Raw genomic sequence first — 24,168 nt, forward strand, 5'->3', positions numbered from 1 at the left:
GTACAATATGGCAGATCCAATTATTAGTGAAAACTATTCAAAATCTGAGACGTATTTGGAGAAATAGTACAAAACTGAAATAGTTCATATTTAAGTAGTCTATGCAACATAATAGGGACATAATCATATTTTGTAGTCTAATCTGTTATTTAGGACATTCCCATTCATTTGCTGAGGTACAACTGGCAACCCAGACAGCAGACAATAAATGATTGACAGAGCAGCATGACGTTTTGGAACATAATGATCAAATAGTACATTTCTGGGAGATGAATGAAGAATATCCATTTAAATCTATATCAGGGGACTGCTTTAAGGTTTTTTATGAGGCTTAACAACACGCTACTTATATGCGTCACGTAAACAGATTTCCCATCTTAAAGAGAACGCTCATGTCACCTGGGCTGCATATTTTTTTCACAACTAAACATATGAAAAAATAAAAGCAGCTAAAATGCTATACAAAGTATACTTGTAATCTCCAGTGCTTCATTTGTAAAATAACGAGTGCCAGAGGCCAAATCTCTGCTCAGAATACTGCAACCAGCAAATTAAATGTCAGGATGCCGAACACCAAGTTGTGTAGCATGAAATATATATTATGCCTCTGTAATTCACTGCCCCTTTATCGCACTCTTGCAGGTTCCTACTTTCTCCCTTTGTGTTTGTGTTTTGTGTTTTTCTCGCTCATGCTTTTAGGAAAAATGGCTAGTGAGGAAAAATAAGTGCTGGTCCCCTACAATGAGTGGTGGTGTACCTAAGGGCAACCACTGGCTCAAATTAAGCACTGGGAATAACATTATCAATGTACAAAATATCAATTATAAATGTAATTATTATAACTACGTCTTGTCTCATTACTTTGGATATAATTGAAATGTTGCTTTCTAGAAATGGAAAGATTTGTTATAAAAGAATTATAATGCTGCTATTTCTCCTTTAGAACCTTCTTAGTCAAACAGCATGTTGTTGTTAAAATACAATAATCCTATCCAATTCAGTCCAACTGGATTTGTAACGCACAACTAATCTCCCATGAGGGTATCCAGGGACTGATAGTATTGCTGCTGATATTCATTTGAATACCCAGGTATTGAGTCCTTTTCTGAATTCTAAGAGGGAGGATGAGATCCATAGGTGAAGTGGGAGGTCATTCCAAGACTTTGCGCTGAGGTGGGAGAAGGAGCATCCTCCACGGTTGCTGCGGTAGATGCAGGAGGTGTGGTTGATGAAGAGGGAGGTGGAGTGCAGCTGTCTCAACGGAAAATGACAATTCAGTCGATCGCTGATGTATGCTGGTCCTAGGTTGTGGAGGGCTTTGAAGGCATGGATCAGGATCTTGAACTGGCATCTCTTCTGAATGGGGGAGGGAGTAGAGCTTCTTGAGATGGAAGATAATGTTGGTCCGCTTCAGGAGGTCAAGGATGCGTCTGGATGCGGGGTTCTGTATCATCTGCAGTCCCTTGGGAGTTGCATGGTAATACCTGCATAGAGTGTGCTACCGTAGTCCAGTCGGCTGGTGACCAGGGCTTGTGTGATGCTACGTCTACTGTTGAGGGGGAGCCACTTGAAAATTATGGGTGATGAAGCAAGGGGATGAGACTGCGTTGATCTGTTTTTCCATGACCAGCTTACTGTACGCGAAGATGCCAAGGTTGTGGGCGTGGTCGATCAGAGCTGGTGAGTGTCTTAGTTCATAGGGCCACCATGCGTCATCCCATGGAGAGGCATTTCAGAAGATCAGCACTTCCGTCTTGTCTGTGTTGGATTGCAGGCAGTTGCCCCACATTCAGTCGGTGATGTTTGTCATGCACTTTAGGAAGTTTTTTAGCGTGATGGCAGGGTCTTTTGATAGTGAGAGGATGAGCTAAGAATTTTTGGTGTAGGGTATGATGTTTAGTCCATGCGTTCTTATGACATTGCCCAAGGGAGTCATGTAGGTGTTGAACAGGATGGAGCAGAGAGACGAACCTTGACAGGTGGCACAGATGTTGTTCTTAGGTTCCGATGTGAAGGTCGGGAGCTGTATTCTCTAACTGTGACGAAGAGGCAATCCACTTGAGGGAGTTTCCTTGATTCCTATGTTGTGCAGCCTTTTGATCAGGGTGTGGTGTGATACTGTGTCCAACGCTGCTGAGAAGTCAAGGAGGATCAAGCCTGACATTTTTCCTTGTTCGAGGAGGGATCTGATGTGATCAGTGACTGCCAACAAGGTGATTTCGGTGCTGTAATTGGTGTGGAATCTGGATTGGGAAGTGTCTAGAAGATTGTGTTTTTCCAGGCGTTCCGTGTGTAGGTGGTTGATGGTCTTCTCGAGAACTTTGGGGAGCAGAGAGATGGGGCAGTAGTTCTTGAATAATCAAGCAACACTTTTGTTTAGGATTTAAGAACCTAAATATTTTCTCACAAAAGTTAATAAATAATTGGAACTTATGACACCCCATTATAACTCGTATTAGTGGACAATATTGCTGAAAATATTGCTACACTTTTTCTATCTCTGAATTTGAATTCTGGAATTAGGGTATTGTGAGTTCAGCATCTATATAAACATGACAACCCTTTACATATCAAAAAAGAAGGTAATGATTCTTGTATGACACAAAAATAATTTCCACATCCTGCTTGCAGGAGTACAGATTCCAGGTATTGTTTTCAGTAAAGTTTATAAAATCATCATGCTACTCTAACAATGAGGAAGGCATGAGGGTATTGGGTGATTTCTTTCTATCTGGAAAACATTTGCAAACATGAACTTTGTTTGTAAGATTGAACACATGGCACTTTCTTTATTGCCAGAGAATCATGACGCCCATTAGAAAATTGCTCCCTGATCAGACTATTGAGCATAGCCATATTGACTTGATTATTAAAATTACAGAGGAGCAGAGAAATGTCAGTTTTTAATGAATATTTACTGAGCTTCAGTAACTCGGGAAGGAAGGGTACTCCCAGAAGAAGGCCACATGAATGGCATGTAGAGATTCCTGGTATATGCTCTTTGTTGTTATTGTTCACTTAAGTGTTTCTGGCTAATTCATTATTACCTTCATGATCTTTTATTGTCTATGATGTTTCACTATGATCTGTGGTCAGAAAATTACAATAGTTTGGTTTTGAAAAACCTCAAGGGACCTTCATATCTCAACCCAAAAACGCGGAAATCCATCTGGCAGACCTATTTAGACTATGAATTATATCAAATTTAGAAATAAGAAATTATTTCTAAGTACAGTTGTTTCTTATTTAGAAAAAAACATTTTTTTCTTTCTTTTTATATTAAAACATTTACACATGATCACAGACATCACATGTTTTATGGATTTAACCACTTCCTCAGGGTTCATCAGTACAATAACCTCATCTTCTCATAGCACAAAAATCATATTCTTTATACGTTCTTAATATGACTATCTTCCAATTATCTGCAATTCTTTGAAATTCATTACATAGACCTCATCGCTACATTGTACGAGGGTGCAATATCACAGTCTACCATATTATGCAAGTTATCACTTGAACTATGTCAATTTAATTTGAATGAATGACAAAATACCTTCTGTCATTTTCTGATATTTCAAGAATTGTATTCCAAGTTTCTATATTATTTATTAGGTATTTCAGTGTGTTTATCCATCAAAGTATTTACTTTATGTTGCCTGATGGGTCTCTCCAGAGCCCATAATTAACACAGCAAACAACTCTTCAACATCACCAAGGAGTTCGCCCAACCCACCAGCGAGTCCACCAATATCCCTCCCACACAAGACCTCTGTGACAAACTCAGCACCTTTTTCCACCACAAAATCAAGAGCATCTATGACAACTTCAACAAAGACAACCAACACACTGACCCCTCAACAACCACCCCTGACATCCTGAAGCCAGCGAACGACAACTGGACAGCCCTCACCACTGAAGACACACTGAAGACGATGAAGTCAATCCACTCCAGGGCCCCCATGGACTCCTGCCCCCACCACATTTGCAGCAGAGCCGCCGACACCATCGCACCCATGCTCTGCCACACCATCAACCGCTCCCTGGTAACCGCATCATTCCCCGACGATTGGAAACACGCTGAGATCAACCCCCTCCTGAAGAAACCCTCGGCGGACCCCACCGACCTAAAAAACTACAGACCCAACTCCCTGCTCCCGTTCCCAGCGAAAGTCATTGAGAAATCCATCAACAGCCAACTCACCACATTCATCAAAGAGCACAACATCCTACACTCCTCCCAAACCGGCTTCAGAAAAAAACACAGTACAGAAGCCGTCCTCCTCGCCGCAACAGACGACATCTGTACCTTACTGGACAAAGGAGAAACAGCAGACCTCATCCTCCTCGACCACTCAGCGGCGTTTGACACAGTCTCTTACCGCACCCTAATACGCAGACTCCACAATGCAGGGATCCAAGACAAGGCCCTCGACTGTATCCACTCCTTCCTCTCCGGCCGAATGAAGCGAGTCAGACCCCCCGTTTCCTCTCAGACCCTACACCTACCACCTGCAGAGTCTCCCAAGGGTCTTCCCTCAGCCTTACGCTCTTCAACATCTACATTGCTCTGCTCGCCCCCATCGTCAGAACACACTGACTCAACATTGTGTCATACGCAGACGACACCCAACTCATCCTCTCCCTATCCAAAGAACCCAAGACCGCCAGACACAACTTTCGAGAAGGCATAGAAGCCGTCGCCAAATGGATAAAAAAAGCTGCCTACAACTAAACACCAAGAAAACGGAAGTACTCATCATAGGCCCAAACCCCGATGCCTGGAATAACACGTGGTGGTCTTCCGGCTTCGGAAGCCCGCCCACCCCCACGGAGCATGCACGCTACCTAGGAATCATCCTGGACTCAGAGCTCAAAATGGACCACCAGTTCAACTCCGTCTCGTCCTCCTGCTTCCACACCCTCCGCCTCCTATGTAAGACCTTCAAATGGATCCCCCTCGAACACAGAAAGACCGTCATTCACACCCTGGTCACCAGCAGGCTCGACTACGGCTATGCCGGAATAAACAAAAACCTCACCCACAAGCTACAGAACATCCAAAACGACACCGCAAGACTGGTCCTCAACCTGCCAAGACACTGCCACATCTCCAAGCACCTGCACACACTCCACTGTCTCCCCATTGATGCTAGAGTCACCTTCAAAATGCTAACCCACGCTTACAAGGCCTCCACAACACCAGAACAGCATACCTGAACAGCTGACTCAAATTCCACGTACCCCAAAGGACCCTACGATCAGCCCAGCTCTCCTACGCCGCGGAACCCCGCACCAGAAAGACCAAATCGGGAGGCTGCTCCTTTTCCTTCCGCATGGCCAGAGCCTGGAATGACCTTCCGCTCCACTTCAGACTGATAACATTGCTCCCCATCTTCGCAAGAAACCTCAAATCCTGGCTCTTCTACAGACCCCCTCCTTGATTGGCTGGAACCTGCGAACACCCCCTAAACTCCAGTGACTTGAGACCCTTACAGGTGAGTAGTCATGCTTAACAAACACCTGATTGATTGATTGATTGATTGATTGATTTGCCAAAAACAAGGGGAAAAACTTTTTGTTTGCTTTTTCACATTTTATAATTCTATGTGTATTTGATTAAAAAATGTCTATTTCTACTTCCATTTAATCCATTACTGGTGACAGAATAGGGGTTATAAGTGGTGGGAATTGATTTGGGTTTCTCCAGTATGGAAAACAAAATGGGGTTCAGCTGAGGTATTGTTGCATGTGTTTAGCTCTTATTACCTTCATTGTAGCACTGGCAGTCCTGCATGAGCAAAAGGATATTTGAGGCCATGTACATTAAATATATGTAAGACAATGAAATGTCCTGGTAATGACTTGCAATCTGGCTTTAGACATTTCCTACGGAGAGCTAAACATATGTATTATTGTATGTGTGTAGTTTAATTTATTATACACAAACCCAGCTGAGGAGCAGTGAAGCATGAAACAGCTGATGTGTGCCTCTGGATAAGATTCAAGATCATTTACAGTGCGGCAAAAAACATCAGGCAGGAGACACAACTGCAGAGAGCTGTGCTGGCCAAGCCTCTCCTACACAACCAATAACTTTCCCCACCTAGCCTCCTCAAGCAATATATGAGTTCTTTACAACTCCCTTCCTTAGCAATCTAAGTGTGCGTGCTGAATACAGGTGAGGCATGCATCTATTCCGTAATTATGTACTGATTTCTCTGCATGATATTGTTAGAAATTGAGTTGCTAGACTATCCACCTTGAGCAACAAACACAATCCTTGTAAGGGTGAAGCACTAAAGTCACAAAATTAAACTGAGCTCAACCCCATGTTAGTTATAGCACAGAGCCGACAGGCTTACCTTAGATGCAAGTATTTATGTAGCACCAAACTGGTAATAGATCCAAACACACATAACAGAAGTCTCAAGCAAAATTGGAAAAATAAAGTAAATATTAATAAATTCAAATACACCAAAATAACAAAAATGTAATAAGGGGAACTGGAGATATAATTGTTTAAGTTTTATTAACAAAATTAGCACCAAAAGCCAATAGCAGTCAACTGGTCACAGCAGACCTAGACCTAGGTGTATTTTCAAGCAACTTGTGTCGCACCTGCTTGCCCACACCAGAGATGTGGCCAGAGAAATGAGCAACCCCTCCTTTTTTGTCACTTCAAATGTGTTCTGGGGGCATCTCCCTCCCACTGGAATTAGAGCATGGCTGATGTAGTAAAAAAAGAAGGGGCCTGTGCAGGTGTCATTTGACTTCTGTCTATGACAATGGACAGTATAAGAATTGGCTTGGTAGTTTGGTTTGCCCTGTTCCCATCATGCACTGGGACAGGAACAGACTAATTTGCATATAGCCAGGTTCTGAGCTGGGATGGTGCAGTGAGCTAAAAAACAGTGATGGATTAAAACCATGATCTATTGACTTGGTAAGAGTATTCTGCATCATTCAGAAACTCTGTCCATCACCTTTTCCAAAATATGACAATGGAGGTTCCTTGAAAGTTAATCAAGATCCTTGTCACTGCCCAAATGGTCATCCTGTCATAGGAACAGAAATACCTCCCTACATCAAGGCCTTTATCTATGGACTGGGAAACGTTTTAATACCTCATTCAGGACTTGAGCACTCAGAGAGTTGCAACTGGAGTCTAATGGAAATTAGTCACCAGAGTATTTAGGTAGGGAAAAGGTAACTCTCTAAAAGTATTTTTTCTTAATATTTATTAAAAATCTGACTTCAACAACAAATTGGACTTTCAGTAAATATTATAAAGAGTCCGAAAATTGAATTTCTAGGTGTTTCCAAGCTGAGGATAGCATTATAAAATGTAATATTACATCCTTGTGTTCTCTATGGAGTAGCCAGCTTTGCTACAGTGAAAATAGCTTTTAGGTTTTACGCATTGTAAGGACATGTTTTACCTTTCTACATGTCCTATCTGTAATGACCAAAGATTGTGCCTTATGGGATTAAATGCCTAGTTTGGGGTGACATTAATATTTAAATGGAAGGTTTCGACCTGACCAGTTGAATTGCAGTTTAAAAGCTGCTTCAGTCAGGCTACATTATTAGGCTTGAAGGCAAGGTTTCACTTTAGTCAATAGCACAATAGGTGCTGCAGTCCACTGGAGGCATTCAACCTACAGGGCCAGGTACACTTTGTACCACAATCTAGGGACTTATAAGTAAGTTAAATACACCAATTAGGGTATGCTCATTCAACTATGTTAAAAGAGGCAGCACAGGCAGTTTACTCGTGGTTAGCAGGGGCACAGTGCACAGAGTTCTACAGCCAGCAATAACAGATAGGGCAAAGATCTCTGGGTACAGCACGCAGTATGTATAAAAACATACACCGCTGATCCTGTGCTTGATAACTCTAAATCAACTGAATAACTAAAAACACTATCACGTGACTTAAAAAACATCATTGAGATTATTATAAATGAGCATGTAGAGGCATGTGGCTACAAACACAGGAAGGTGTTTGAGATATTTTATATTGGTGAATGGTCTGAAGGAATAGTTTATGTGTTTTGTGAGGTTTAAAAGAAACCAGTGAACTTCAATCTGTAAAGCGATCTATCACTTGGTTAAAATCACCAGCGAGGATAAAATTATCATCAATACATGAGGAAATTTGCTGAGATGAAGAAGACCAAAAGAAAGGATCTACATTAGTGGGTGCATAAACATTAAACAAAGATAACAGAACACCACCCACTTGTAGTTTAGTATATATACATCTACCTTCCTCATCAGACTGTTGAGAAAGCAGATTGATAACGATTTGTGACAAAGAGTAATAAGACCATTGCGTTTGCCATCACCGGAAGAAAAAAAGACATTCCCGACCCATCCCGTCTTCAACTTTAAAGATTCTATAGCATTTAAATGGGACTCCTGCAAACAAACAATATCTGCTCCTAACTTGGATAAATGCGTTAATACACGTTGTCGTTTGATGGGAGAGTTCAAACCTCTGACATTCCATGATATGTTTTTCAAGGACATAAAAAGAACAATAAAATGTCAAGGAAAGAAGGTCCAAGAGCAAAAAGTCTGAATTTTAACATTCCAACTACAAGAGCATAAAATATAAAAATTAAGAAAAATTAAGAATCACTTCTCTATCTATGGTTCTTAATTTTTCTTGATTTTTATATTTTATGCTCTTGTGTTTGGTATATTTTAGAAGCATTTATTTAGATATGAATGCCATTATTGCCAAAAAGGATAATCTGAAGACAGTGCATGAGCTGGGGCTAGGTGAATGGTTCACAGTCTCAAAAGTGGTCCTGAAATTAATAAAATAATTATTTAACATACTTCAACAATATGAAGTAGTAGCCAATATCTGAAATCATTAATTGATCCGAGCATGTACAACTAAATACCCATGCCTGCTTCCAGCTGGTAGCTTGACCCAGAAGGCTAAGGAAAGAAGATTGTGCTAGTTTAGTACTTTCAGGTTACTTGTCACTGGATATGTCTAAGCAATCTAGGACTCAGTGGTTGAAAATTAACTCACCCTTAGTTGACAAATACGGAAATCAACTTACAGTGACTACTGTCGGCCTAAAAACGAGGAGTTTGATTATGTGACAATCTCTCATTTGAGCCAATACATACCAATAGTCTAATGACATTTTGGTCACCACTTCATGCAGACATTTCTCACAACATTCCCGACCTTTCATCCCAAACCCTTCATGATCAGGGCTGCCATATCCTTGATGCTCAAGTGTGTCAACCCTGTTTATTTTTCGGTGTGAAGCCTTAGCTGCATTAACTTTCTTTTAACATGTACAGGGGTCATAGATGTTCGAAGGTCCCCCATGGGCAGGCCTTTATTCTTTTTGTATAATTGACCTTTATCTTGTTACTAGCAGCCCGTCCCGACGTTGTCCGGGAGCAATTAGGCTTCAGGGCCCCCGACCGCCCGACGTTGTCCGTGGGCCCCCCCGGAGCCTTCCTCCATATATTGCAGTATTATACCTCTATGTTTAGTTTGTACGCTTTTGTAACCTGCACACGTAACTTTTTCCTCCTGTAATGCACCGTTTGGTTCACTTTTTTAATGCTCCGTTTGCTTCCTCTTGCTACCTGCACACGTCACTTTTTCCTCCTATACCTCTATGTTTACTTTCTACGCTTTTGTAACCTACACACATAACTTTTTCCTCCTGTAATGCACAGTTTGGCTCACTTTTGTAATGCTCCGTTTGCTTCCTCTTGCTCACGATGTACCCTTTTGTAACCTGCACACGTAACTTTTTCCTCCTGTAATGCACCTCACGTCGGGCACGCACGTCACGGCCGGCGCTTCTTCCAAGGGACTACTTTTTTTTGGTACATTTTTTAAATAACGTATATTTATTACGTTTATTTAGCCTATGTCCATCTGCTCTCCCTGACGATTACAACAATGTATCGGGTGTGTGGATTGGCGCTGTGGTTCCCAAGTTTATCCGCCTAAAACATTCAAAGTTCTTCCTTTATAATAGTAGTATAGATTTCTAAATGTATGCTCAAGTTCTAGACTGTTTATAACAATGCGAGCTCTACATAAACGTAAATATGAATTCATAAAAGCTTTTCAGGAATTCTCCTGGAAACGTGCAATGGATGCAAGTTTCCAGGAGTATTCTTAAAATGTCGGTGAAGTATTAAAATATGTAAATCTGCAGTTGTGTGAGATAGTGGGTGCAGATTTCGTATTCCTTGATGAGCAAAGGTTTGACATCAGAGAGATGGAGACAGTGGTCTCAGGGACTGCTGAACTGTATGACAGACAATTTTCAATCTGCCACTTTTTCTGACTTTGTGAACCTTGCCCCTCCCACCCATTGAACAACAGGAATCAAGATTTCATCAGGTTGCAAATGCTCTGAGGGCAGTCGGCTGTCCCATGAAGACCTCTGTCTTTGCAAAGTTGTGCATAATGAGGTGTTCATTCCTGCCCCATTAATGTTATTTTTTATTTGCATTTCAAAGTTTATGTGACAAGTCCAAGTAATTAGCGATTGCCAGTGTGCTTTGTAACCCACATAACAATAAATCGGCTGATATATTTTTATCGTGCATGTCCATACACTCGTTTTATATATACTTCAATGTCTTTAGTCCCAGTGTGATATTGCTGTTGGATGCATGTGCTAAGCTACATACATAAATGATTGTTTGGTGATGCATGCATTGCATGTCAAAGGAGAGGAATGAAAATTGATACATTAACAACACAATAACTGAAAAATGAACTTGAATGCCCGATTGTCATGATTAAATGTGTGTGACAGAGTCCTATGTCACTCTTTACTGTTGAGGAATGTGCGATCTTACTAGCACTGATTCGTCCCTTGTAATTCTTACCATGGGCATAAGATGTACCGGTGCCAGCGTTCCATTTAGGGGCATTTGTCCACATGTGGTGCATCGGAGTGGGGGAGGCGCACCCTGCAACCCACTACAGTTTAGGTATTGAAGACTCCTGGCAGGCGTTCATCAGATATTGTCTCTGTACTTACAATATACCCATCCCAGGACACAAACTGTTCCCCTCTTACACCATTTTGGTGGGCCATCTCTGCATAGTTCACCTCGACACAACACGCCTCCAGTCCCGAGCTAAAGGTACAACTGTAGCCATCCAGGCCATGACAATGTGCCTTTTCACAAGGATCAGAGGCAAATATATAAAGGTGCATACCCGTCTTGTTTTTTCTGTACGGTTGAGCACTCCGAGAAGGCACATGGTGGGGTCACTCAGTTGCAATCATCGAGTCACCTTTGTCAATTCATGCAATACATTGCCCCAGAAGAGCGATATCACCGGACATCACCATACCATAAAGATGAAGTTTGCTTTGATCTTGGGACATCTAGAGCAAACTGTGGCTGTTCCTGGTTACGTTCAGCCTATCCATTTTGGTGTCAGGTGCATGTGGTGAAGTAGCTGAATTCCAAGAAGTGAAACCTAGCATTTGTAGATATCACCTTAACTGAGTTAAGGCAGTGTATCCAAGCAGTGTTTCTATATTTCACTCCTAATCGCTATCCCCAAAACTCCCTCAAGTGCCACAAAGTCGAGCCCAGCAACTGTAGTAGCACTGAATAAAGTCACATGACCATTTTCCTGAGGGCCCATGTGTCAGTGCCACCTACAAGGGCTGTGACACAGCATGTTCCAAGTCACTGTTCTGCTACTGTCCATGCGTCAGCAGAACCGTGGCTATGTGAAGCAGGAAGTGACCAGGACCAAGTCCAAATATCTCGTGGATAGCCTCAAAGGACCACAGCTGATGGTTCTCCTACATATCTTTCCAGGTCAAGATGCCTGCTTTGATCCACGGGCATGTATCCTGCATCTGGGACAGCACCGCACAACGAGGTATCTACCACAGAGGCAGGGACGGGGCAAAAGGGGGAGCTTGTGGCATCCCAATAATGTTCCATCACTGTCACCAACCGTGAGGCTTTCAGCAGGATATTATGGGAAGCCCATGCATTGCCTTCGGCCATCAGCCATTCTTGCAACGGAACGCCATATAACTTCTGTGTAAAATCACCTGTCTCAGGGTCCTGAGTATTTGCCAGCCTTCGGGTCGTCCATTGAGGCTGGGCTGTCGCATAATATAGGGGCATATTATCAAGGCAGGCGAAATGAAATTATCGCCGCTTTTGCGGCCGTTTTCCGCAGCAAAGCGGTGATAATTTAATCGCCCTATTAGCAAGCTGTCGGTAACATCAGTTAGCGACAGCTTTTAGGTGATAGCGAGCGGTTTGGGGCCCGCTTTGCATGTCAGCGATATTTATCGCTAATGACATGGAAAGTGGGGGTACCCAACCAGTTAGCGACGGAAAGCAGTCGCTAACGTCGATATCGCCTATTAGCAAAAACTAACGCCTGCTCAGACCAGTTCTTGACCTGTATATCCAATGGGAGGTGGATATTCAGGTTAAGACCCTATTTACGTTAATGCCTGAATATCGCTGGTTTTCCAGCGATATTCACGCATTTCGCCGCTATCGCCGGATATTTTATAGCATTGGAGGTAAATGTTGCTAATAGCACGTTATCTCTGCGATAAAATCCGGCGATGCTTGGCAAAAAAAACATGTCGCTAAGCTTCTTTAGCGATAAATATCGCTAGTTGTTGATAATATGCCCCATAGTTTATAATTCAGTGCCCCAATCTACCACCTGTCCATAAGGCGTGCTATTAGGAGATGCCCACGCTGCACCTACTGTTGCCCCATATCATCATAAGTAGAAAATGCTGCTCCCTAAAGAATAGTTTGTTAAGTATGACTGGCAGCACTGAGAAGGAATGTAATAATCTCAGTAAAATCGACATTGTCGAGATGTCAATCCTCCCCATCGTGGGCAGTGCGAGTGCACTCCAGAATGGAATCATACACCTGGTGTAAGTGATTGTCTTGCCCAGGTTACTGTCCACCAGGCCATGCAGACACCAATTTGTGTCTTCCACTAGACAAATGAAATACCTAATTCTTCAAATATACCACAACGAGTCTATATGAATTTCCATGAATTGCATGGTGTCTAGAGCAAGACGCACCTTTGTGTCTGGAAAAGTGCATTTCTAGTCAGTGGGAACAGATAGGATGCGTCTCAGTTCACTGTCAGGCCCAAGACACCAGCATAGCCATCTAACAGCATAATCACAGAGGGTAGCCCTTGTCAAACGCCTTTCATGTATATCAATGCAGTCAAAGGCCTTCTCTATATAGATAGAGTTATGTATTCATTTGGAAAGTTTTATACAGCATGAACATGACCACCGAGGGTATCAGAGTGCTTAACAAATTATGCATCATAAGGGTATAATACAGATTCAAAATGGCCACCGCGATGTAAGCTCCCTCGTTTTCGCAGGTTTTTTGGATTAAAAACGACGAATTATTGTCAGAAAATCGCCGCAAATGTGGTCGCTGACCTAATAAAGCTGCCACTTACCTGCTGAGGAGGTTTGGTGTTGTTCCTATCAACGGTGGTGATGCTACCAGCTTCTTGGTTACTGCTCCCTGCTCTCCAAAGAGGTACTGCCTGGACTGTCTGTCAGGGGGGCGGAGAGTGCTTCAGGAAAGGGCCTGGCTTGGGCCTAGCCACACCCACAGCCCTGTTTAGCTGCTGCACCAGTTTTTCATTGAAGAATACTTCACTTTTTCTTTATTTTCATTCTGACTTTCACATATTAATCATTTTATTTCAAAATACGCCCACATCCTGCCAATAATAAAAGGAGACAGCAGGTTTCACCTCCTCCATTGAAATCAAAAGTGGTAGAGTCTTCTGACCCTTCATTGTCTTTAATTCTAGAAGAAATCCAAGCACTTTGTGCTAATACAGAGACAATTGCGGCAGAAGTAAAGAATGTACGAAAGGAAATGGCTAGCTTATCTATGAAAATCTCTGATAACTCTATCAAGATACAAGATAATAAAGCCAAAATAGATGCTTTCACCCCATTAATATCAAAAATAGCTCCTATGAATACCCATCTTTTGCATATGGAAAATCGTCACAGGCAATATAACCTTCACATTTTGAAAACACCGGAAGAAGTTGAGGGGTCTAATTGCCGGTTATATTTCAAAACTTTGATTCCTGGTCTTTTAAATATTACATTTCCAGAGAAATTTGAGGTTGAAGAAGCTCACAGAATTCCCTCTTGTCGCAATCCTCAACATTCCAAGCCAAGACAAATGATCTTTAAAGTATTTCATCACCATCATTTGGTATTGATCAGGAAAGCAGCAAGAGAAATTCCCTCATTGATGGTCAATGGCTCAAAAATCTTTATTCATCAAGACTTTGCCAAAGAAACTGTGGCAATACGCAAGGAGTTTTCTGACCTTCATCCAAAGCTGCGAAGTTTGGGTTTCAAATATGGCCTTTTTGTTCCATCCATGATGTGCATTTGGAAAGACAACTTTTCAAAATCCTTTCATCGTCCAGAGGAGCTAAGACATTTTCTTGATCTTCAACTGCAGCAGTCAATGGATACCCATGACCCTATTACTTGAAGTGGATTTTTGCTGACAATTTTTTACGCTATTTCCTCAATTTTTGGGCTCCAGCAGTTTTGGCCATGCTTGTAACGCGTGTGTGCGTTTCACTTTTCATATTTATTTTTGTTGTTGTTTTGTTTGTTGTTTGTCAGTTCTTCTGTATTCTTCCCTCTCATTTACCTTTTCTATTTTCTAGATCTACTCAAACTTTCTTCTTTATTCTTTCTCTCATTATCCTCTTCTTCTCTTTTTCTTCCTTTTTCTTCCATTATGGCTGACATTAAAGTTATTTCGTTAAATGTGAAAGGTTTGCGACATCCAGTCAAGCGTACTAAGATTTTGGATTATTTAGGCAGTTCCAAAGCCGATTTTTGTTTTCTACAAGAAACTCATGTTGATGATAAAATATTAGGCTATATGAAAAAAAAGTGGATTGATGGTATCGTTTCTTCTCCTGATAATGGTAAGAAAAATGGTGTAGCAATATTAATTGCAAAGAAGTCGCATTGTCAAATTCTGAATACATTTACTGATGCAGATGGTAGATACTTAATTGTCAAAGTTAAAGTTTATGATTCTATTATTCACTTATTAAATGTTTATGGGCCCACTGTGGATGACCCTGTTTTTTGGTCCAGTCTTGCAACAGAGGTTCTAAAACTTGGGAATGTTCCTTTGATTATGGCTGGTGACTTTAACGTGATTTCGGACCCTTTATTGGATAGGTTATCTCAAACAAAATTTTATCCCTCTAAGGTTTATTTTGCTTTTAAAACGTTTCTTCAAACTACTACGTTGGTCGATATTTGGCGTATTCATTTCCCTACAGAAAATAATTTTACTGTCTTTTCTAACCCTCACAATTCTCATTCTAGACTTGATTATATTTTAGTTTCAAGACAACTCATTACCTCTATTAAAACCCCTAAGATTGGAAATATTGATGTCTCCGTTCAAGCTATGATTTCTTGCATATTAAATCTTAATATAACTTTTCCTAAACAATCTAGATGGAGAATGAATTCTGGTTTAGCATTAAATGAACGTAACAAACCAAAACTTCTTTAGTTAATCAATGGGATGCTTTTAAAGCTTATATTAGGGGTGTTACTATTTCTATTATGGCCCATGAAAACAAAACTTTTAATGCCAATATTAAGCATTTAGAAAAACAAATAGTGAAATATGAACGCCTTTTTATTACGTCCAATGATTCAAAATATAGAGACGAATTGCAAAAGTTAAGGTATGAGTTTAATACTATTCTCAGCACAAGAGCGGGTGTCCAACTTACTAAAGCAAAGGCCAAATTCAGTTTGAATGCAAATAAATCTGGAAGACTTTTAGCAAATTACCTTCGTATTAAAAAAAATAAATCCCAAATCACTTCTATTCATAATCCTACTGGTAAAATTGCCTTATCCCATAAGGATATTGTTGCTGATTTTTTGGATTTTTATTCTAAATTATGTGATAAACCTGATTTTAATGATGATTCTTTTGTGGGCTCCTTCCTATCTTCATGTGATCTACCTAAGATTTCTCAAACAGATAAACTTGGATTAGATTTACCCATTACTAAGGACGAAATTCTCTCTGCTATTAAATCCCTTAAACTATACAAATCTCCAGGTCCTGATGGTCTACCAGCAGAGTTTTATAAAGAATTTCAATCCCAACTCTTGCCTTTTTTGCTTCAACTTTTTACATTATTGGCTTCATCAGGAAATGCGGCTGGTTCTTTTACAGAAGCGTTAATTATTGTTCTTCCTGAACCAGACAAGGACCCTACTCGTGTTTCTAATTATCGTCCCATTTCTTTGATAAATCAAGATTGTAAATTGTATGCTAACATTTTGGCCACCCGTCTATCCCCTATATTAGATTCTATTATTCATCCTGACCATTCAGGGTTTATAAAAAATAGATATTCAGCTAATAATACAAGAACTCTACTTCATGTTATTGAACAAAGTCGGACTCTAGTTCATCCCTCAGGTGTCATGGCCCTGGATGCTGAAAAAGCCTTTGAAAAACTTCATTGGCAAGTTTTATATCATACTTTAACGACTTTTAATTTTGTTGATTCTTTTATCCGTATGATTTCAGCTTTATATTTTGCCCCTACTGCTCGCCTATTTATTAATGGTCAAGTTTCCAATCAATTCTCCCTTTATAGAGGCACACGTCAAGGATGTCCCCTTTCTCCATTGCTCTTTTTTATTAGGAATTGAAACTTTTCTTGCCTCTATTAGGAAATGTGAAACTATCACAGGAATTAAGGTTAGAGATACTACTATAAAAACATTGGCTTATGCGGATGATGTGCTTTTGTTCATCAATGATCCAATTTCCTCTTTTCCTTCCTTAATGGACATAATTGCTAAGTACTCAATGGTATCTGGATATAAATTGAATACTAATAAAACTGAATTTTTCCCTTTAAATGTTTATTGTACTAATGATATGATTCCCATGCGAGACATCATTTGGCAGACAAATAAATTAAAATATCTAGGTATTTTATTCTCTTCATATTTAAAGTCAACCTTAACTTTTAATAGAGATTTTGTTCTAAATTATATTAAAGATAAAACATCTAAATGGTCTTAACTACATCTTTCATGGTGGGGAAGAATGGAATCTATTAAAATGAATATTGCTCCTAAAACATTTTACACTCTTGCCATGATCCCCATTCAATTTCCGTTAAAGTTTTATGAGGATATTGATAAACTTCTTTCTAAATTTCTTTGGAATGGTAAAGCACCACGTATTAGTTAAAAAAAAATTGAAAATGTCGAAATGTAATGCTGGCTTTGGTGTTCCAGATTTTCTTCTTTATCATAAAGCGTTTATTTTGAAACAAAGTGCTATTTGGTTTAATCATTCCTGTCTATATAATCCTCCTACCTGGTTTCATACTGAAAATCCATTATCAGTCTTACTTCCACATTATTACCAATGTCTAACAAATCTAAATTTTTTCATAAATCCCTTATCCTAAAGTCTACCAAAATGATTTTCAATGATATCGATTCAATTTTTGAACATTCCCTGTCTAATACTGTTGAATTACCTCTATGGTATAGCAGTGTCATTAAACTGAATAAAAATGTTAGTTTTTGGTCTTCTTGGATCAAGGCTGGTATTTTTTTATCTTAAAGATGTTTATTCTAACAATACTTTTCTTCCATTTCAATTGTTGCAAACAAGGTTTGGTTTGCCAGATTCTGATCTTCCAAAGTATGTATAATTATGTAACTCAATTTTGGATTCTTTTTCCCAAGCTATACCATCTGCTATTCAAGCTGATGTATCTGTTTATATTAACTCTGTATCTTCAAATGTTCATGGTGTTTCTATTTTTTTTATAAAAAATGGTCCAATAATCTATGCACTAATATAAATTTGATTGCATCATTTTGGAATAATGAATTATCACTTTCATTATCTATTGATGTGTGGGAAAATATATGGATTTCTTGTATTTCTGGATGGTTACCTGTTTCACTTTTTCAGACTAATTCCTATATTTTATTTAATTGTTTATGGTCTCCATCACGATTATTTCATGCAAAACTTCTTCAATCTGATATATGTTAGCATTGCATTTACACCCTGGATCTCTACAACATATGCTTTTTTCTTGTTCTTTATTATCCAAATTTTGGACAGAAGTATGGGTCATTATTAAGAAACATTTTCATTTTCAAGAAGACATATCGTATAAAATATTAATTTGCAAGTCTGTAATGTTGTCCCAAGATTTAAGTACTCTTGAATGTAAACTGTTTAACTTCTTGATTTCTGCTGCTCTAAAATCAATTACTTATTGTTGGAAAGATGTCTCAAAGTTATCAGTTCATGCATGGTGGTCCTGGGTTATTTTTACAAGAAGAGGAGCACAGTTATCCTTGTCTGGGGTTTGTCAAAATTATCTATCTTATCATCTATTTTGGTCTCCTATTAATATATATTTAACGAATTAATATCATTACATTTGCTAACTTTATTTCGGTCATAGACCATAAATGTGCAGATAAAATACATGCAAAGCACAATAATAAAAACAATAAATATGAACAATTGATATTAAGTATAAAAAGTTATTAAACAGTCAGTTATCAAGAGCGAAATCTGATGAAAGTGTTTTAAAAAAGAAAAAAGGACAATTGATCCAGAATGTTTCCGTTCACCTTAGAGAAAACCTTTCCTTCTATGCCACATACCATGTAGGAAACGGGAAACAGCGAAAACAATAGGGGGGGAGGTATCGTACGTTAAAACTCTACACGCCTGCACACATTGCCTAAGTCCCTAATTTCTACATAATGGGATCAGCCAGCACTTTCGTATTTTACTATACGCTGGACAAAAAAACATAACATGGACAACATCTTCTCGGGTGCAATTACAAGCTGGGCAGGTTCCGTTTTCCGTTTTGGCCCATTTCGAAGTGAATGCCCTAATAGGCAGGAAACCATGCCTCAGTTGAGTGTATAGTGTCCTTGCGAGAGGGGGTTGCACTAGATCTAGGAATTCCTCCCTCCGAGGATCAATTTTTACTAGCAGAAACTCTGCGGACAATCTGCCCAAGGTTGTTGAGCGTTGTACAGCAAGAAGGTTTTGGTGTCTCACCAAGGTTAGCAACTGTGACCTAGGTGTCCTCGGGCAACTTAGCTCAGGAGTCTCCCATAGCTGGGGCAAATCTACATAGTTGCAAAGAGCCTTGATGTGGGATAACCAAGGAATATTTTTATTTTGTATTTGTCCCCAGACCTCCAAAAGTTCTGCTCTGTAGGCGGACAGCTCTGGTACCGACCAGAACCTTCTCCAGTAGAGCAAGGGCCGTGCAGCTACCAATTCCTTAATGGACTCAAGGCCCAAATCAAGTCGCAAGGGTGTAAGTGGTGTGCTTTGTGGTAGGCCCACCAGATTCCTCATAAAGGACTGCTCAACCCTTAGGAGGCTCGATGTATTCTTATGTCCCCAGAGTTCAGCGCCATACATAGCTGCTGTCCTGCCCTGGAGTCCATAGATCTCGAGGACAGGAGCAACAGGTTTAAAATCCGATGATTTGTGGAGTTTACCTATACCACCTGCTATCTGTGAAAGTCTAAGGGAAGATTTAGAAATTTGGTGGCCCCATTCAAAATCTTCTGTCAGAGTGACGCCAAGGTAGACAAAAGTTTTGACCCGTTCCAGGGGGATGTTATGCAGTGCAGGGTTTGGACGGGTGTGCCTCGGGGGATTGAAGATCATAAACTTTGTTTTTTCCAGGTTGACCTCCAATCCCCGTGAGGCACAGAATGCTACAAACCCGTCCAAAACCCGCTTGATGCCCGTTGATGTTCTGCATAACAGCAGAGTGTCATCCGCGAATATCAGAGCGGGCACCCGACCAGTAGCCAACCAGGGGGCATCATTATCCTTAACACCATTTAAAGCGTCCACAAGGCCATTGATGAAAAGTCTAAAAAGCGTGGGGGCGAGGACGCACCCCTGTCGGACACCCCTAGATACAGGGAAACGGGCCGAAAGATCCCCATGTCTCCCACACTTAACCTGGGCATAGTTTCCAGCGTGAAATCTAATCAGGACGTTAAGTAAATAGGACGGGAGGCCCAAATCTCCCAGCACTTTTCACAATCTTTCCCTGGGCACAAGGTCGAAAGCGGCCCGCAGGTCCACAAAGACAAGGTAGAGGCTGCCACCCGCTACTCTTGCAGTTTTTCAGAATAGGCCCTGGAGCCTGAAAATTTGGTCCAGGGTCGATATGCCAGATCTAAATCCGGCCTGGAGAGTAGTCAGTATTTCACGTTCCTCCATCCACCCTTGTATCCTGTCCAATATGATCCTACCCATTAGTTTTTTAGTTGTATCTATAAGGCTAATGGGCCTAAAATTTGATGGGGTTAGTGGACAACCCTTCTTATAAATGGGGACGATCTCAGCTCCCAACCAGGTGTCCGGTAGGTCAGACCCCTTAAGGACCGCATTGAACAGGATAAGAAGATAAGGTGCACAGATTTTTGGTTGGGAGCTAAACAAGTCTCCGGGCAGTCTATCAAGGCCCGGGGCTTTGTTTGGGAGCAGTCTTTCTATGACAGATTCCACCTCCTTCAGGGTAATATCCTCCGATATTTCGGGGGGAGTCACCTCCAGAGTATCCAGGTGGTCCAGCCGCAACCCCACGCCCGAGGCCCCCACCAGTCGATGCTCGTGGAGGGGATCTAGGATGGGGGATAGCGGGAGGGACATAGCTCCTTCCACTATCATACTAAGCTCTCGTGCATGGTTGGGGTCTAGACACAAAAAAGCATCACTTTCCAAACTTGTATAAAGTGCTCCGAAATGTGCCTCCCATGCTGAAGGCGCAATATTCGGGGAAATGGCCTGTCCTCCCCTTTTTGCACCTGAGCTAACAATGGCCCAAAACGACGCAGATCTCAAGTCCTCCCACCTTTTTTCCTCCCACTCTCTCTTACCCCTAATAATTGCCTTTTTATAAAGGCTTCTAGATAGCCTAATTCCTGCACTATCTTTGGATTTAATTGCCATAAGGAGATCCCTTTTTGCTTTCTTACAGGTGTCATCAAACCATGGGTACGCCCTAGTCCCACGGCGTTTGTTTCCACTTACTGGGCAAAACACATCTCCCAGTGCCACAGCCAGCTGCCTATGAATTTCAATGGCTTGCCCGTTAAAAGCCGGATCACCCATCTCGATGATCCGAGGAACGGCGATCTGGTATATTTTGGCAAGCCAGCTAGGGGAGTCCCGGAAGTGGGGCCATTTGACCCTGCGCCTGTTGTTTGCAACCATAAGGGGTAAGATCTCTGTATTGGATTTGGGGTCTGGGTTTGTCAACCCAAAGGTCCCTGGCTTCAGAGTTAGGACAAGGGCGTTATGATCACTATCTTGCCTCGGTAGGACCCTAAATTCCTTCAAGCTATCCCAATGTTTTACTCCCATCATATTATAGTCAATGATGGAAGTTCGATCTGTCCTGTTGAACGTAACTGACCCTGGACGATCAGGGTCCAACCTCCCATTGCACGCCCGCAGAGACATTGCAAGGGAAAAAGATTTGATTTGCAGGACCAACGGGGTCCATGCCCTAACAGGAGGGATCTTGGGATCGGGAATGCACCAAAAGAAGTCTTCATCATACTGGTCGCCCGTCTCAGGAGTGGCCAAAGGCTCGAATTGGCAATTAAAGTCACCGCCGAGGACTATAGTGATTGAGGGGTCTAATGTCTGGATAAAAAGATCCAGTGCATTGATTGTGTTTGACTCCTGCCCGTTCCTAACTGGCCTTGAGTAAATATTTATTATAGCTATTTTGGGCTTGTTTTGGGGTGATAATAACACACATTCGACATCTGGAGAATTAGTTTGTATATGGGTAGCCTGGATGCCCAAATGAGTGCCTATCCAAATCGATAGGCCACCCGATGGGCGGCCTCTACCCCTAGTTACAGCCAGGATATCGAAGGTTGCATAGCCTGGGCTAACACTCTCCTCTAGTGCCCAAGTTTCCTGCATCAGGCAAATGTCGTGTGTTGACATGAAAGAGTCCTACTCGGGTATGAGCAATTTATTTTTCAACCCAGCTATATTCCACGAGAGGATTTTTAAACATCCATCAACAACCTCTACATTAGCTTTCGATTTCCCTATTCCATTTATAGGGGAGCTATCGCTACTAGCGGTCCTTAACTGGGTTTTCTCATCTCTTATTTCCACACTAAATACATCCTTTATTTCCATACTAGGAGCGTCCCCCGTGGGAGTCCGAGCTCCCAGCTGATACTCCAGTTCCCCCTTTTCTCTACTTCCCTCCCTAATCAAGGAATGGGGTATTGTATCTTTACCAGGGGGAGTAGTTGTATCATTTTCCTCCAGTGCAGCAACAGTTATACATTTTACGCTAGCAATTTTTAGTGGAGAATTCTCATTCTCTAGGCGTCAATCTACCCCCTCCAGCACACTGTACCTATTCCTGTGAGTTAACAATGAGAGTGAGGAGTTGTATGGATGTGTGTCCTCCCAAGTTGTTAGCCCCTGTTGCATTCTATGTGGGGGACCCCTATAGCCCTCACTGTAGTGGACACTTTCAGAATAGAGTGGCCTCGAATGAGGAAAGGGGTAGAAATAAGACAAATGGAATGAGAGGATTTGAGTATTTGGACTACTGGGAGAATATACTACAGATGTATTCCACCGCGGAGGTGTCCCTAAAATGTATTACTACGCTATCTCCTACAATTGTTTTAGGTCCTCTCCCAATCCATTCTATTCTTCTGACAGTAAGTATTTCCCCAGAAACATTTGGAGGTAATGGACTATTTACATTGAGCCATTGTATACACTTGTTTTTTAAATCGGTGTGGTCTTCTCTTTTTCCCTGGCTTAAGGGCGGAACTCCTGTAAGTACTACAACATAGGGCAGGGATTCAGGGTGGAGATTGATGATAGGTAACTCCGATTAAGTAACTTTAGGTGGTACATTTCTATTGGTTATGTTTCGCTGTGCAGATGCCTCCCTCACTAGTTTGCTATTTTCACTTCCTATTATTCCCTCCCTGGTCGTAGATTTGGTTTTATCAGGAGTGGGGATAGGGTTTCCAACTACCTGGTGGTTTTGAGCAGGTGTATTAATGATAAGTGGGGGGCTTAGCAGGTCACGTGCAGGCTCAGTATTAGCAGATGGAACTCTTATACTTTTATTCCGTATAGCACTATTTTTAGGTGACACTGCCCTATCATTGGGTTTATTCTTTGCTGTACCACCAAGCTTGCTAGTAGCAGTGTTCCCCATTGGATTAGCGGGCTGTGCTGTCCCTACACCCATATTATTAAGGGTAGAAACGAGTCTATCTATCTTAGATACCAAGGGTTTAATATGTGAGCCAATAATCTGCTCCATATGGGCCTGAAGATCAGCAACCAAATTGGTAGCCCAGACCGGTGCACCCACAGTCGGTAGGGGAGTGTTTACAGTAGCTGTTGCAGGGTCTTGTTTAGACATACTCCTTTTACCTAGCTATTTTAATAGTCTGGCTTTCTAGCTTCTGGGACGTGGTTTGTTTACTACAGTAATTACCGGGGGAAGGGGAGAACTCGCAACAGGCAGGCTAACTTCAATATCTGTAGGGGCCACTATGGGAGACTGGGCACAGGACAACTCAGCAAAGGACGATGTAAGGAAGGAGCGTAAATCAGGGGGGTTAATTACAATAGCAGAATAGTCCCCCACTTGTTCGGGCAGGGAAACAGTAGGAGTAGTTGATAGTCTTCTCTCTGTATTTTGTATTGCGGTAACCACAACCCCGATAGTTTTTTGTAGCATCTTGTCAATAGCCGTTAGGCTAGGAAGAGGTTGTGGTATTGCCGCCTGCAGTCTTGTATTGGGACGAGGTGCAGCGGGTTTTTGCTTTTTGCCCGTGTTGCTCATTTTTACTGGTAAGAAATAAAGAAAGGGTAGTCCCTGCCCAGTGGGCGCTCCCTCCTAACCCCATGAGAGGAGTTAGAAACAGTATTAGCCAAGCAGTAATTAGTCCGGGTAACAGTACCTTTGGTATATTGACAACTCTACGTAATTGT

The sequence above is a fragment of the Lissotriton helveticus genome, chromosome 4_1 (genome assembly GCF_964261635.1).
Source record: "Lissotriton helveticus chromosome 4_1, aLisHel1.1, whole genome shotgun sequence".
Lineage (NCBI taxonomy): Eukaryota > Metazoa > Chordata > Amphibia > Caudata > Salamandridae > Lissotriton > Lissotriton helveticus.